The sequence below is a fragment of the Cavia porcellus genome, unplaced genomic scaffold, assembly GCF_034190915.1.
Source record: "Cavia porcellus strain 051 isolate PalLab524CR breed Dunkin Hartley unplaced genomic scaffold, mCavPor4.1 scaffold_20, whole genome shotgun sequence".
Classification (NCBI taxonomy): Eukaryota; Metazoa; Chordata; class Mammalia; order Rodentia; family Caviidae; genus Cavia; species Cavia porcellus.
This window is the reverse complement of record NW_026947503.1, coordinates 6,098,747-6,114,383: the sequence shown is the minus strand read 5'-3', so window position 1 is coordinate 6,114,383 and position 15,637 is coordinate 6,098,747. Positions and strand designations below refer to the sequence as shown.

The 15,637-nt window shown below is 36.7% G+C and overlaps 1 protein-coding gene and 1 long non-coding RNA gene across 5 annotated transcripts in view; one reads left to right on the top strand and one right to left on the bottom strand.

Moving 5' to 3' along the window:
• LOC134471760 (uncharacterized) overlaps window positions 1-15,637 on the bottom strand; it is a 111,389-nt gene that overhangs the window by 4,060 nt on the left and 91,692 nt on the right. Inside the window, exons 2-3 of the long non-coding RNA XR_010041360.1 lie at window positions 14,199-14,374; window positions 13,912-14,076 (exon numbers count right to left, since the gene is read on the bottom strand). This is a non-coding gene — a long non-coding RNA (uncharacterized LOC134471760). The remainder of the gene's footprint in view (window positions 1-13,911; window positions 14,077-14,198; window positions 14,375-15,637) is intronic.
• Window positions 1-15,637, top strand: part of Znf407 (zinc finger protein 407) — a 448,808-nt gene that overhangs the window by 347,116 nt on the left and 86,055 nt on the right. The gene's annotated exons all lie outside the window — the stretch shown is intronic.

The window sequence follows — 15,637 nt, the reverse complement described above, 5'->3', positions numbered from 1 at the left end:
TGCTGCTATAAACATAGGTGCACATATATCACTGTAGCATGACATTTTCAATTTTTCTGGAAAAGTACCCAGAAGGGGAATAGCTGGATTAAATAAAGCTTCTAATCCTAATTTTTTGAGGAATCTCCACACTGATTTCCACAGTGTTTGCACTAGTCTACACTCCCACCTGCAGAGGAGAAGGGTTCCTTTTTCCCCACAACCCTGCTAACATTTGGTATTGGTTGGGTTCTTGATGGCAGCCATTCTCTCTGGAGTGAGATGGAATCTCAATGTTGTTTCAATTTGCATTTCTTAAATGACCAGTGATGTTGAGCATGTCTTCATGTATTTATTTGTCATTTGTATTTCTTCATCTGAGAAATGCATGTTCATTTCAAATGCCCATTTTTGGATTGGGTGTTTGAATTTGGGGGGGGGGGCTGATGTTTTTCAGTTCCTTGTATGTTCTAGATGTAAGTCCTGAGGGACAGCTAGTTAAAATTCTTTCCCATGCTGTGGGGTTTCTCTTTACTCTGTTGGTAATTTCTTTTGAAGTACAAAAACTTTTTAATAAGAAGTGATCCCAGTTATTGATTCTAGAAAGTTCTTCCTGTGCAGTTGCCGTTTTGTTCATGAACTCTTTGCCTACCCCTATATCTTCAAGATTTCTACCTACTTTGTCTTAGAACATAAATCTTTAAAATATCTTCCATTTTCAAAATTTGGTAAAGATCATTAAACATTCTAACTGTTATAATTTAAGTTGTCATCCATGGCCATGTTAATATCAGTAACTTTTATTGCCTTTCTTATTTAAATGATTTTTACTTTTAGCATTTAAAAATTCCCACTTATATCTGTCAATGAATTAGTACAGGACTGTGATCCTGTTCTGTCGCTTTAATCTGCACAATTTGTGTTTGTGCTTGCTTCCTATTTCTGAAGAGATTGCATACCAGGCAGGTCAGCAGGGTTCTTCCTCTGTCCCTAGAAGGAACCTCCAAGTGCATACTTATCACCAACCTTATTCTTCTCAGGTCTAATTAAACCAGCAGAGGAGTCAGCATAGAATCAGAACTGTTTTAGAAATGAAAACCGAAAACCTTCTGGTTCGTTTCTCTGAGGGGAATAATGTACAAACTATAAAGGGATATGTATCAGATTGGAAGTCAGCTTCCCTATGTTCATATCCCTTCTTTGAGTTCTCGTGTAGATAGTCTCTTGCTTATATTTTATCATCTTCCAAAATGTCATACTGTGACATTTTTTCAGTCAGGTATGGGTTTTTTTTTTTTTCTTTGCATGTTTGTTTTAATTTTGTTTTTCTTCGTCCTAAAGCCAAGATTATCTAAGAATGGGAAGAGGTGATTTGAGAAGAAAGGCATGGGCATCAGTGACCCAGTAAGACCCCAGTGTGGCTCGAGTATTGCATGGTGGTCCTAAAGGCTAGGCTAGTTGTTTCTGAATGTGCCTCTTTGTAATTTTGTGGTGGTTACTATAGGTACTACTGTATATATAAGTGACCTGTCATAGTCTACCTGTATCATATTTAACAATTGGAGTAAGATAACTCACTTTCACTTAGGTCCTTTATCTTCCCAACTCTTAAATTTCATTGTTTTAAATACAATTTCTGTTTCAGTCATCTAAGTTCATGAGGAGATAGTGGTAGCCATGTTTCTGCTCTTTCTGTTGTTTCTTTCCCGTAGATGATACAAGAGTCTTTGGTCACTTTTTTTCTGTTTCACGAATCCCCTTTAACAGTATAGAGTAGATCTGCTAGCAGTGACTTCTGTATATAGACATACTTTTGTTTCTTCTTCATTTCTGATGCATGGTTTTATCCAGGGAAAGAATTCACTGTTGACAATTCTTTGTGTTCACCAGTTGATAAACATCATTCCTTTTCTTCTTGTGTTAATGGGTTAAGACCAGAAATCTGCTGTTGTTTGAATTGGTGTTCTCAAGTATGTAATGTGTTACTACTTTCTGGATGGTTTAAACATTCTGTATTTGGAAAAAGTCAGCACCTCCTGAGAATTGGCCTTCCTGGGTCTGGGAGGAGCCCACCAAGAAGCCAAATGGCCAGCCTTTCTGGTAAGCCGAGCAAGCTGTGCCACTACAGGAAAACAAAAGTCATATAGTGCTTTGCATGAGCCTACCAGGTTGTAGGCTGAGAATCATCAACTACTCTGTCCGCTGCACTCCCCACCCAGTCTCCAAAAGCAATCAGCTCATTCAATTGATAGCAACTGAAGTACAAAAAGCAATTAAATGCTTATATTGTTTGGTTGATTTTACAGGCCTACCAGCGGTCTGAGCATCTATTGGGAAGACACAGTGTGCAGTATAGCAAATATGAGGAATTTCCTTTTATCTTGTCTTTGAAATCCAATACCGATCTCATTGTTTTTGTTGTTGTTGCTATTGTTCTGATTTTTTTGCTTTATTTAGAGTTCTGGGTGGGTTTGTTGTTGCTGTTGTTTGCTTTTTGTTGTTGTTGTAGTATTTTTTGGCTTTATTCTGTTTTGCTTTGATTTTGCTATATCTGATGGAATGAACAACTATTGAAAAGATAGTAAGATATATTGTAGTAGCCATTATTGTTTTCCTAGTATCCCACTTCGAAGGTCTATACCAATTTTGTTGCTTTGTTTTGATTGGCTTTGTTCTGTTTTGTTTTGTTGGATTTTACTATCTTTAAAATAAAAAAGATTCCTTACTTATCTTCATTTTTGTAAGTTTGGTTACACTATCTTCATGTAGATTTCTTTGAATTTTCTTTTTTTAGATTTACCCAGATTCTTGATCTATAGGGATCTAGCTTAAGCCAAATTTATAGAGTTTCAGCCTTTCTTTATATAATTTTCAATCTCTTTTTATCCTCTTATTCCACAGTGCTAATGATAAGCTATATAGGTCTTTTGTTATTGTCCTGTTAGTCCTATGGGCTCTCTTCAATTTTTTTCTACCATAGTTTTTCTCTCTCTTCTCAAGAGGGCATGAGGGGATGGGCAGAGTCTTTCATTCTTCTTCTATATTCTCTGATACTGTCTTCTATAATCATCACTTGACTTTTGAGCCCAAGAGTGAATTTTGAAATCTTTATTGTGTCTTCAGTTCTAAATTCCCATTTGCTTCTTCTTCTTTTTTTTTTTTTGTATTTTTTATTTCTTTGCTGAGGTGTACTAGTTTTCCATTTGTTTGAGTAGAATTTATAATTTATAATGAAATCATTTTTATCACATCTGCTTTAAAATTCTTGTCAAGCTCACATTGTTATTGTTCTTGATTGTATGTATTATAGATGATTTTGGTTTTATATGCAGAACATCTTGTCTATTATATTAGGAGATGAGAGGTCATTTTAGATTTTTTTTATTTTAATAAGCTGATATCTTGTCTAGATTTAGCATGTGGACCTTATCCTAGTTTTATAAGCTGTAGCTGCAATGGCATTTTAAATTTTTATAGTGTTACAGCATTGCTTCCATTGGTTTTGTTTTGGTTTGGTTTGGTTTTGTCTTTTTCCTTTTTATCGGTACCGACGATCGAACTCACAGCTGCCTGCTTGCAAGGCAGGCGCTTATGCTGCTGAGCTAAATCCCCAGCCCCTATAGCTTCTATTTGTTTGGGTTTGCTACAGTTGCAGGAACACCTACTGAATCTGCTGTTTGCGGGGCCATAACAGGTTTTCCTCACCAGGCAAACAGCTGACATCTTTGAGGAAGGATATAGAGGTGTCTGCAACCAGTGCCACTGGGAAGGGGAAAGAATATCTAGCCCGTGAAGCCGAAGAGACTTCTCTGACCGCTTGTTGTAACTGGGTCTTTTTTCTAGACCGGGACTTTGGAGTGAGAAGTATGCTATATATTTTTCAGTCAGATGTTTTTTCTTTAACATTTTGGTCAAATGCTCTGAACTCGTTGGGGTAAGATACCATGTGTCCTAGGTGTACTTTTTCCCCTTTTACTGCTTCTTTCCCTCATCTCTTCCTTTCCCACCTTTCAAGCATTGTGAGCACCATCATTTCCAGGCTGTCTTCCCCTAAACCCACTCTTCTCACTCTAATGCTGGGTACTTCACTAAATGCTTCTGTTGAACCTGGCATATTCAAAGTCACAATTCCAAGGTTTCTTCATCAGAATACATGTGAAACCACTTAGCTCAGTTCGGGAGACAGTGGTGATTTATTTCTTACTTCTACATCTGTCCTTCCCCTAGACCTGCTTTTCCTCCTCTTTCTATATCCTAGAAAAAAAAAAAATCAACTATGTCCTGTTAAGCTGGCATCAATGGAACCAAGAAACTTAGCTTTATCTTTGAATCCTTCATTTCTTTCCCCAGTTACCGTTCCCCACCTGTGTCCAGTTTTCTCAAAGGTTCTCACATCCTATTTCTGCTACCTCACTTCATACCTTGATCTCCTTGTGCTTCACATACCAACAGTTCTATTGCCTGTTCATCCAAATTTCACTCGATGCACCTTCTACCTTTTATTTTTATGTAACATCATTTCCATGCATAGTGAGTTTTATTTGCATGGAAGTCTACTTTATTTGATAACAGGGTAGCCAATCCAATGTTAAAATGTATGTTTTAACTTTGAATCTATAGGGTTAGCATTATATTTGAAGTGCTCTTTTTGTACAGAGTATATGGGGAGGCCATATTTTTAAAATTCTGTTTTCCAGTCTCTGCCTTTTAGTATGTCCAGTGACTTACATATAAATTTTGATAATGTTAGGCTTAAGTCTGCCATTTTATTTTTATTTATTTATTTATTTATTTATTTATTGTCTTTTTCCTTTTTATCGGTACCGGGGATCGAACTCACAACTGCCTGCTTGCAAGGCAGGCACTTATGCCGCTGAGCTAAATCCCCAGGCCCTGCCATTTTATTTTTTATTCTGTTCTGTTTTTCTTCTCTCAGTTTTCTTCTCCTTTGTATTTTTCATGAATATTTAAAAAGACTTGTTTTATCACTTTAGTACTTTTTAGTGATTATTCCATGTATTACATTATGTAATTCTTACCATAGTCTTACTTGTGTCAGTGTTTCACTACTGTGAAGTATAAACTTCATCTCTGCTTATGCCTTTACCATCCCCCACTGGTTTTTGTTTTGCTTTGATTTTTGGTACTAGGGATCTAACTCATGACCTAGCACTTGCCAGGCAGGCACTTACACCGCTGAGCTAAATCCCCAGCCCATCCCTCATTTGTAATATGTACATTTATTACTGTACACATTGAGAACCACATTAGATGTTACCATTTTTGCTTCAATCATTTCACAAAATTTGGCAGACTCAAGAGAAGGCTAACACACACACATACACACACACACACACACACACACACACACACACTAAAAAGCAGTGTATATCTACTGTAGATTTTTTATTGATAACTGTCAGTTGTTGCCTACTGTCGGTGCCAGGATAACATGCTGTTCTATAAAAATATCTCTCTAAGAGGCAGTCAAGAAAGGCATAAGTGAGTGAATATCCTTTTACACAGTTCCACTGTAGAAATATTCACTACATAAAGCTAATATCATAACAGCAGTAGTAATAAATGAACCAAATATGAGGTTTAGTATGTTGAGGCACAGTTTCACACACTAGGCTGTTTAAACAACAGAAACCTATTGTCTTGAAGTTCTGGAGGGGGCAAGACTTGAGTCACCGTGTTGGTAGGGCAGTGGCCCTAGAGTTAGTACTAAAATGAATTGTTTTCTGTCTCTTTACCACCTTCTGGTGGTTCTTGTGCCTGTGGCAGCATCATTCCAGTGTCCGCATGACATTTTTCTTATGCATCTGTCTCTGTTCAATTGTTTATTTCAATAAGGGCACCAGTCATATTGAATTAGGTTCCTGCCTTCCTCTAGTCTGACCTCATCTTAACTACTTGCACTCACAATGACCCTATTTCCAAATTGGACCCTATTCCAAACACTTTCTGATTGTCTGGCAGTTAGAACTTTAACATAAATTTTCAAGGGATATGATTCGATCTATCATATGTGACAATTCAGCTATATATTCTAACAGCTATCTGAGAGGGCTTTATAAACTCTATACAAATATAAGATGGGAATTAGATCTCCAAAACTTGAATACTGTGTGCCTGTGATGTAAATGATTTGCCATTGTCCTAGTGTATCAAACACTGAATTCAGTTTTGACCCTGTGATATGCTACTGCTCAAAATCTTACCTTAAAATTCTGTAGTTAAACTTTGTAAGCACCAGGATTGCAAACATCAATTTTGAAAAATTTTAATACCCATGAAAATCTTAAGAGCTAAAAGAAATGAAAGCATGAAAGAGCTTCAATATAATAGCATTGTCATAGATTAGTTTGCTACTTGTTTGATGTTGATTCTAATGACATATCACTTTTTCCCCAAAGTATCAAATTACCCTAGCCAATTTCTACCTGATTATGTTGATCATGCTAAATATGCAACTGTCTTACTTTGAGGTTTTGGCATTTATAGAAGCTATATTTATACATTTCAGTAACATTCACTATACTTACATTCTAAAACCTACCAGTAAGGACACAGTTTTGTTTTTGTTTTATTCTGAAAAGTTTGTATAGTCCTACAAGGAACTTTTGAGCAAAGCATAAAGACATGCTAATGTAGGACTGTCATGGTCCTTTATGGAATAAAATTTGTATGCTTCTGATATTATCGCTACCCTTATAAGTTAAATCAAAGCATATCCTATGAATATGCTATAAATAGGGAACTTTAGAGTACTTGGGCAGTCTTTCTGCTGTTTAGCTTCTACTTTGTTCTTTCTTTGGAAAGATAAGAATGAAGAACAACATCAGTTGAAAGTATTAGTAAAATCTTAGGTTGTGGTCTGCTGGTTTTTATGCACAACATGTAGAACTGCCAGCATATTCTGGGACTGTGTCCATTAATATGTACTTATGGTTTGCAGAATTTTGTCTTAATATGCTCAGTCTTTATTTATGTAAAGCATAATTCTGAATTCATTTGAGTAATGTACATTTAACATAAGCAGAGTTGTAGGCTGGCATAATTAAAATGCATAGAACCAACATCCTGGGCTTCTGCTGAAATATGCTTTTAATTGAAGCAGAATTATGGCAATATATTACATGCGAGTCTGATTATAGCAAAGCATTGACTTGCACAGTAGCTCTTTGCTTTATGAGAACTGTTTAGTAGCCCATATGTAGTAGTTAGGCATTTAAGTATTTGATGGTATATATATCTGAATTATTTGATGTAGTGTTATCTACTCATATGTTATCTTGTAGACAACACCTCATTGCCAGATAGTTTTGAAAAGAATTTGTTAGAAATAATTGTACTTACCAGTGATTGAAGGCCTGTCATAAAAGCAGCCATTGTTTAATAGAAGCTTTATTTCTGTTTGAGCTTTCAGAATAACAAAACTAACAGCAATAAAGAAAATACTCACTGATAGTACTTTTTGCTTACTTTTACAATTTTATTGAATTATAAATTCACACTTTCCATAATAAGTCAAGGGAAAATATAGCTTATAGATTTTGCCATTTCCCTGTATATTACATCTTAATGTTCACAAATAGGAGCCTAAAATGATCATCAATGTGCACGCTAATGAAACCTTGATTTTCTAATTTCAACCTGGAAAAAAGAGGTCTTTGGGGCATGATAATGTGATGACATATGGTACCTGTTTGAATGAGTAGTGTTAAGAAATAGAGCCTGATATGAATGCATTTTGAAGTCCTGTTTAAGGTTTACATTTTTACTATAAGCTATTATACTCAGTGCCTACAAACAAGGATGAACTGGACTGTAATGATAGAAAGATTTCTCCTTATGCCAATTTATTGGCTCCCATTCAACTTAGGAGCCTTCGTTTTATTTATATATTTTAATAAACAACTATATAAATTTTTCCCACACAAACATATAGTCTAATCCTAGTTGTTTCAGTTTATGTCTCTTATATAAAAGTAGACACTACTGGTTTGTGTGTATTTCAGGCCAGTTTTTACAGAAATAGAGTCGTATTCTCATTCCAGGTTACCCAAGTGTCAAATGGTCTTATAGTCAGGAATAAACCCATTTCCTCATCAGTAATGTGTTCATTCTGCCACATTAGGATTTTTTTTTCCCCACAGACATGAGAGTTTGTGTGTCCCTATGCCTTTCTTTCAAGTTCATCTGTTTTATGATATATATAGAAATAGTGCTTTGCTTATATTAAGCTCCTTTGTTCTGCAAGGAAGGATTTCTTTATACAGGTCCAGCCCTACAGGTTGATTACAGACCTGCAACCTATAATTCAATTGAGCAGTGCCCTGTTTACAAAGCCCAGATTTCCTGTGCTGTCAGTTAGGGCAATCAGCACAAAGACCAAGAGCTTTTGGAACTAAATAAACAGTGAGAAAAACATTCAAAGCCGCCAGTGGCCCTTCACAGGTAATTTAACAGCCTTTGACTACAAAGCATCAATTGAAGATGTCTGAAAAATATGAAATCTGACATTTCATCTTGCCAAGTTCTGCCAGTAGCTTTCTGCATAGTCTTCTTCTGGAGCCCTTGACAGTGCTGAGCTTTCCCTGAAGACTAAGCAGTTATATTTGGACAAACAGCCACACCTGCATCCTGTCACATGTGTTTGTCGTACAGATTTTTGATCTGTAGCATTAGATTATTTTAAATTGGTGGATTAACTGAATTGGGTATTTACCCCTCGATCTATGAAGAGAACATCTCCTATGATAAGTTCAAGTATTAGAACTGTTCCAAGTAGACTTAAATGCTAATATTTCAGGTACTGTATAAAAGCAGTGCAGATAAAAAACAAAAGGGCTATGCTGGAAATTCTGGAATTTTAGCCATTTAGACAATTAGTGCTTTTTGTTTGAAGCCTTATGTTTATTGTTTTTAATTTAACTTGTTTACCTTTTCATGCATTTGATGGCTTTGCTGATAGTCTGGATAATGCTTGCAGGAACTATTTATGTGATTCTTTATGTTTCAAAGCAAAGACTCCTGCAAGTTGAAGTTAGACTCCTGTGAGTTGAAGTCAAACAACTTGAATCAGTCTAAATTGGGTTCTACCAATTCCTTCCACACACCTTTCTAGTTAAGTGGAGGGAAAACTGATAATCAGTCAACCAACAGAAAAAAGATATGCCTCCCTACAAATCCCAGCTACCGCCACACACACCTTGGTGAGGTGTTTGGAATATCTTTTTGAGGAAACAATTGTATAGGCAGGTGTCTTTCTTGATCATATGTTTCATAGCAACTTGTTATAGGGTATTTCAAATACATTTTCATCTAAGTAGGCTCAGTTAAAACCCTGTGGTAGTCATGGTTGATTTCCTGTTGTCTTGACTTGAAATCCTATGTTGCTTGCATTGTTTTGTTCTATCTGATTTGTTCTGATTTGTTTTCTTTGGTTTTACTCTTTTAAAAACAATCCTGAATTTGTATCAAGTAGATATTAATAAAGAATGAGAGGGTTAATCACAAGTGTGTAATAGCATGGAGAGTACAGATCTAGAGCAGAAATCTAGCTGTCTCCAGAGTTCTGACAAATTTCCTAACATTTAGAGACAGAGGTGTGCTGCATATTAGACAACTAAAGTGCTTCAACCTTTGAGCAAGTCTGGCCTTTTCCTTCATTCTAAAGGGGAGCATTCTAAGACACTCGGTGGATACCTGTAGTTTAATGTCTTCTATCTTAACCATGTCCTTATCAATCATGGTGGCTATGTCTTTGCAGTTGAAGAGTGACAGCAAAACTGGCACCCATTACTCTTTACAAATATCACAGATTGAAAATTCATTCTTCCCATACATTTTAGCAACCTCAGAATATTTTTTTCTCTCCTTAAGTCAAGAACTTTCACATAAACACTTTATGTCTTCTGTTTGGCGTGTCTGAATTTCCTGTACCACTGTTGTTATGCTTTGGGGCTACTGTTAAGTAGAATAAGGGTCAGTTGAGCATATTGACTCACTGATAACTGAGTCAGTGACACTGATAACTGAGTCAAGTAACAAATGGACCAATAGTGGACACAGCATGGATAAGCCATACAAAGGGAGGATAAGCCATTTACAAGATAATGTGATGCCACTCAGAGGGTATGCAATTTAAAACTTAGTAACTGTTTATCTTTAGAAATTTCCACTTAGTATTTTGGAATTCCATTGACTGTGGGTAAATTAAACTGTGGAATATGAAACTATGGATAAGGGAGAATTATAATACTCTCTTTTCTAGGTCCCTATAATCAAAATTGTTAAATATTTCTCCAAAATTGTTTAACTATTCTTCCAAATTCTGTATCAATCTAAGTAAATTATGATGTCATTTAACATTTTCTAGTAAGTACTGAATCTGAAAATTTTTTAATATATTTACTGGAATTTTGGATTTCATCTTATGAATTTTCTCATAGTCTTTGTCCATTTTTTTGTACTTCTCATATACATTTAAAATTCTGTATATTAAAATGTTAACATTTTACTGCAGTCTAACTTTAAAATACAAATTCAGAATTTATTGTGCTGTATGGACTATGCTGGTGGCATCTTCCTTTTTTTTTTTTTTTATCAAATCAGGTTGCATAAGATAAGATGCTCAGAAGGCAGATAGACCAACAAAGGCTTCACAGATGCATTAATGCTGGATTAGCAAGAAGTGAGTTAAAAAAAGGTCACACTCCATAGAATAATGTGAAAAATGATTTGGACACATGGAATAAAGTCATGTCATGCTGGATCTCAGAGGAGAGTGGTGTTAGCTGAGGAGGTCTTAGATTCACCTTAAAGGGTATGGCTTCAGTTGACTAGCAGACAGGAACCATTTGGTGTTTGGGTTAGCATGATTAATTAAGTAGTTGGGAAAGATAGTATTGCTGTGGCTAAGAAAGATTCAGGAAATTGAAGATGCTTCAGGTAAGAAGTGATGGGAATTGAAACCAGGAGTATATTTGTGAGCCTTCAAGAGTCATGCTTCTTAGCACAAAGCGTGAAAAGGGAGGCTGAAGAGGACTGACGTTTTTGTCTCCTAGTGACAAATCAGACAGTGAGGCTGAATCTTAGATCAGGGAGCGAGGATGAAATAGGTTTGGTTTAACCAGGAATTTGTGATACAGATAGAAAGAACATCTAGCAAGAGCTATGTAGTAGTCACATGAGCACTAAAAATTGAAGGTACAAAACAGTTGTTAATGGAGATATAAGTATAAGAACTGTGGGCACAGAGGTAGCAGTTGAAGTTGTGAAAGAGAATAATTTAATCACTGGATTGTGTGTACAGTTTAAAAGACTCTAAGATAAAAACCATGGAACGATGACAACACTTAGAAGCCAGAGAAACAGCAAGATCAGTCAAGGAAAGTGAAATATACAGAGGTCACATGAAAACCCCGTAGGCTTCTATGTATCTTGAAGAAAGGGTGGAGGAAGTCTGAGTCCAGTGTAGAGAATTCTTGATGCATACTGTGTTTCGACTTTCTCTAAGGGCTCTTCCTTGTGACATGAGATTGGAGAGAGTGAAGCCAAGATGTAAGAGTTGTTACTGAGATATATACACTATAGGGAGCCTACTCAGGAGCATCGGATTAATGGTCCTTTAAAATTGCCTGCTCAGCACAATGTAAGCATTACAGATTTTGGTTATCATAATTAAATATTAAGCTACAAAGTGAATATGTAGAGCAAATTTGTAAATAATTATATTTGTAATATATGATGAATCCACATAAATCAAGATGTATGAGAATTCTAAGACTGATAAATAGAAAAAGTACTGATAAATTGAAAAATAACATAAGATTGATGAACAGAAACTGAAATAATGTCATGGAAGTAACCTTAGTATTAACTGGAGACATAAAATCAAATAATGCTATTTTTTATTTAGGAAATAATTGATTCAAAAGTACCACTCTACCTATCTGTAATGATTTTTACTATGTTTTTTCAAAAAGTTGAATTTAAGGTGGGTGCCTTACAAAAGGGACTTGGATTTGTTCAGTGGTTTTCACTGTATTTCTGTTGTAGTTCTAACTCTAGGTATCAAACTAGGTTTCCTACAGCATAGCAGTATATGATGATTTTCACATGTAATCACAAAGAAAAAAAGATTCTGGATTCATTAAAATAACAGATTTTAACAAAAGCTATATCCTTGCAACTACTTCTATAGTTAAAGAAAAGTTTTCCCCTTATGCTGAAGGAAAGATTATTCTTAACATTAAAATTATTCGAAAATCTCAAATAAGTAAACTTAATAAATTATTAGATAGTAATTAGTGTTAAAATGAAAGCTTGACTTGTCCTTATCTCAGTGACTTTTTCCATCTCTCATCCTTTCTCTTTCCTTCATTGATTTATTTTTTAAGATTCACTAGACATGATGCTGAGGGCTGAATTTTTGACTTTTATTTTCTCGGAGGATATAGTTTGCAACTTAGAAAATTCATTTGCAAGCATTAAAACAATACTTTTTAGATAAAAATACGTTGTCCACAAATATTTTGAGACATTCATTTTCTAAAATGATCCCACATGAAGGGCAATTGAGCATATAGTAAATGGAAACATCAGTGCTGCCATGATGGTTTTGTGGCATATGACTGGGAGACGAGCTGTGTGACACTCTCAGCCTAGTGAGACAGCCTAGGAGCTGTGCTGTTGTTTGCAATATAGGCTTATAGGGACTCTGAGCATTTGTAATCTTAAGGTAACTTGTCATAGGTGATGTGGGTATCTGTCACTGTTACTCTGTGCTGTCAAGACTGGACTGTAAGGGGAGAAAAGAGAGAAAGAGACTTCCTGGAGCCAGTCTGAGGGATAAAAGCCCTGGTGCTTCCTGTGGAATGGTTGTAATGACATGGGCCCTTTTTCTATTAGCAACAGCAGTCAGCTGTAGAAAAGATATCCTCACATGTATACATGTGTGAGGAAACAGAATAGCTACATACATAGAGGTACTACCTCTGGGGCAGTCTATGAAAGGCAGAGCAGAAGCCACACACAATGAATGTACACCCAGTTTTGGCATCCGGAAACTGCCATCTATGGATGAGCCGTTGGAAGGCAAACCTTCCATTAGTTGAAGCAGCTTTCCATCAACTGCCTGTTGCACGCTATCACTCTGCTCTAAACACTGGGAATCAAGTAAATGTAGGCAAGCATTGGACTTCCATGAAGCTTACCATTTTTCTGTGGTAAGTTTATGTCTCTGTGGACGGCTAAGTGAGAACAGAATGAATTGTATAGAAAAATACTGAATCCTATGATGGAAGCTAAAACATACAAGAACTTCAGGGAGAAGGTGACAGTAAGCACTGGAAGAGTGTAGAAAGGCTTTCTGAAGAGGAAAGGGCAGGCAGGAGGTGACAGGAGAGGTGAATGAAAGCAAACCAGGACTCCCCCACTCAGGTATGAGGCTGAGGAGACTCATGAGCGCACTCATGAGCAGGGTACTTGCATTTCACAAGCAGTTTATTTTCCAGTTACAACTTGACTTTGCCTTAAACTATAAAAACTATAAACATAGGCTATAAATGTATTCTAAGATCTATGCCACATATCGAAACTTACCCAATGCTGATATGAGACTTTCATAATTTTGTGGCTTTGTAACAGAACTCTAAAACAGCACAGTTTTCCACTTTCCATTCTTTCTCTTGGCCTACAGTGGGAGCTTGATATATCACAAAATGTTTCTGAATTTTTAGAACAGGCTTCACAAGATGAATCTCAGAGAAAGAATCAGGTCTTCATGGAGCCACAGGGTCAAGCTCCATTATGGAAGGGATCTTTAAGAGGATGTGAGCCTTGTGTCAGCAAGAGAACCTGCTAGCTAGAACTGTGCAGGGTTGCTCCCTGAGAACCTTTAAAGATATAGAAACTGCTTACCTTTGGGACCCATGTGAAACTTCACAGAGCATCCTATGACTGGCAGTCAACACGTAAAATCTGTTATTCAGATACCCGTTTGTAAAAGACCAGACGCTTCCTTTGCAGAGTACCATTGCTGCATCTTTGCTTTCTAGAAAATTAGCTCCTCTGAAATAATCTCCCCTGAAATAATGAACCAAATCCCACGATTAATATAGGACATTGCAGAATAACTGTAGAGTTAATCCGTAGTTACCATCATCTGTGGACAGTGTTGGTGAGACAAAGTATATTCAGTCCCTCACCGTAGCTGGAGGCTTTCAAAGATCAGGTTGTTTCACTGAGCCCCATCACTGTGCGCTGGTGACACAGCTCCCAGGAATCCTCCAGTGGCCAATAACAAAGGTGTTGCTTAATGAGCGGAGAAATCCTCATCACTGTCTCTATGAGCACTCTGTTTCCGCTCTTCATCATATGGCACCTAGATAGATGGAAATATTGTAGCACCTAACAAGCAGACATTGAAGTTTTGTTCTAAAGTGGCAAATTAAGTCTGTCTCTGGTGGTTCCAAATTATGTAAAATAAAAAAAGAAACTTTTAACTCTGATAGGTCTTGTCATTTCTGTTCAGTAGCATTTTTTTCATTGATGAATTAGAATCTTTTCCTCCAAAGAAACTCATCAACTTGCTCACTGTTATTCCTGGAAACATTATTTCGCAAGTGTGAAGTTGTCTGAATTTTTTTACCTTTATCATCATTTAGTTTTCCTAATGATGAATGTCGCAGTTCTAATAGCTTTTCATGAAACTTGAACATGGTATTTTTTCTCAAAAACAAAGCAACAAGTTATGCCAGCAGGTAAAAAGGAGGAAAACACCACAGGAACACTTCCCTTTTCAGTATGATTTGTAATTTCATGACCTCTGTGACAGATAGCTTTCTATTGCTGTAATAAATACAGTAGGTCACTTAAGGTATACAGATTTATTTTTGGCTCAGGATCGCAAAGTTTCTAGTCTGTGGTCACTTGCTGCTGTTGTTCTGTGGACCTGTGGCGACAGTACATCGGGGCAGGGAGTGTGTAGTTACACAGAGCTGCTGACCTCATGGCAGCCAGGAGAGAACAAAGGGCGGTGGGGCAGGCAGGAGTTGGAGTCCCATATTCCTGTCAAAGACCTGCACCGAGTCTCCTAAAGGGTTAGCACAGACGACCTGGCAAGCAAGGCTTCAACAAATGTGGGCTTTGGGAGATACTTAAATCTAAACCACAACCCCTCTCCCCACAAACAGTACCACAGCACACTGTGGGACTGAGTAGTCAGTTTTGCAACTTGAGCGGCCCCAGCTACTGCTGTTACAACTTTATGTCCTGTCCTTTGGGGCTCATTCCTTACTGGTTCTCTTTTCCTGTCATGGTCCTTTCACTTGAATTGTGAGCAGGTTAGATGGAGCCAGATCTTGAGCTGTTTAATTAACCTTATAGCATATGATATTTGTCACTAAAGAATTGATAACTCACTTTATACTTTCCCAAGTTAAATAGGAAGTGCTGGGATCACATCATAAAATTACAAATAGTAAACACAGATAGCACACTCTAGCTTTTCTTGTTTATTTGGTCCATATCTAAGGACCTAGTACAAATCCAGTGTCCAATATTGCTGCTTTTATTGACACTGTTGTTTTGAATGATTTAATCATGCAAGTTTGGAGTCACTGTGAGGAATATGACTTTTATATCA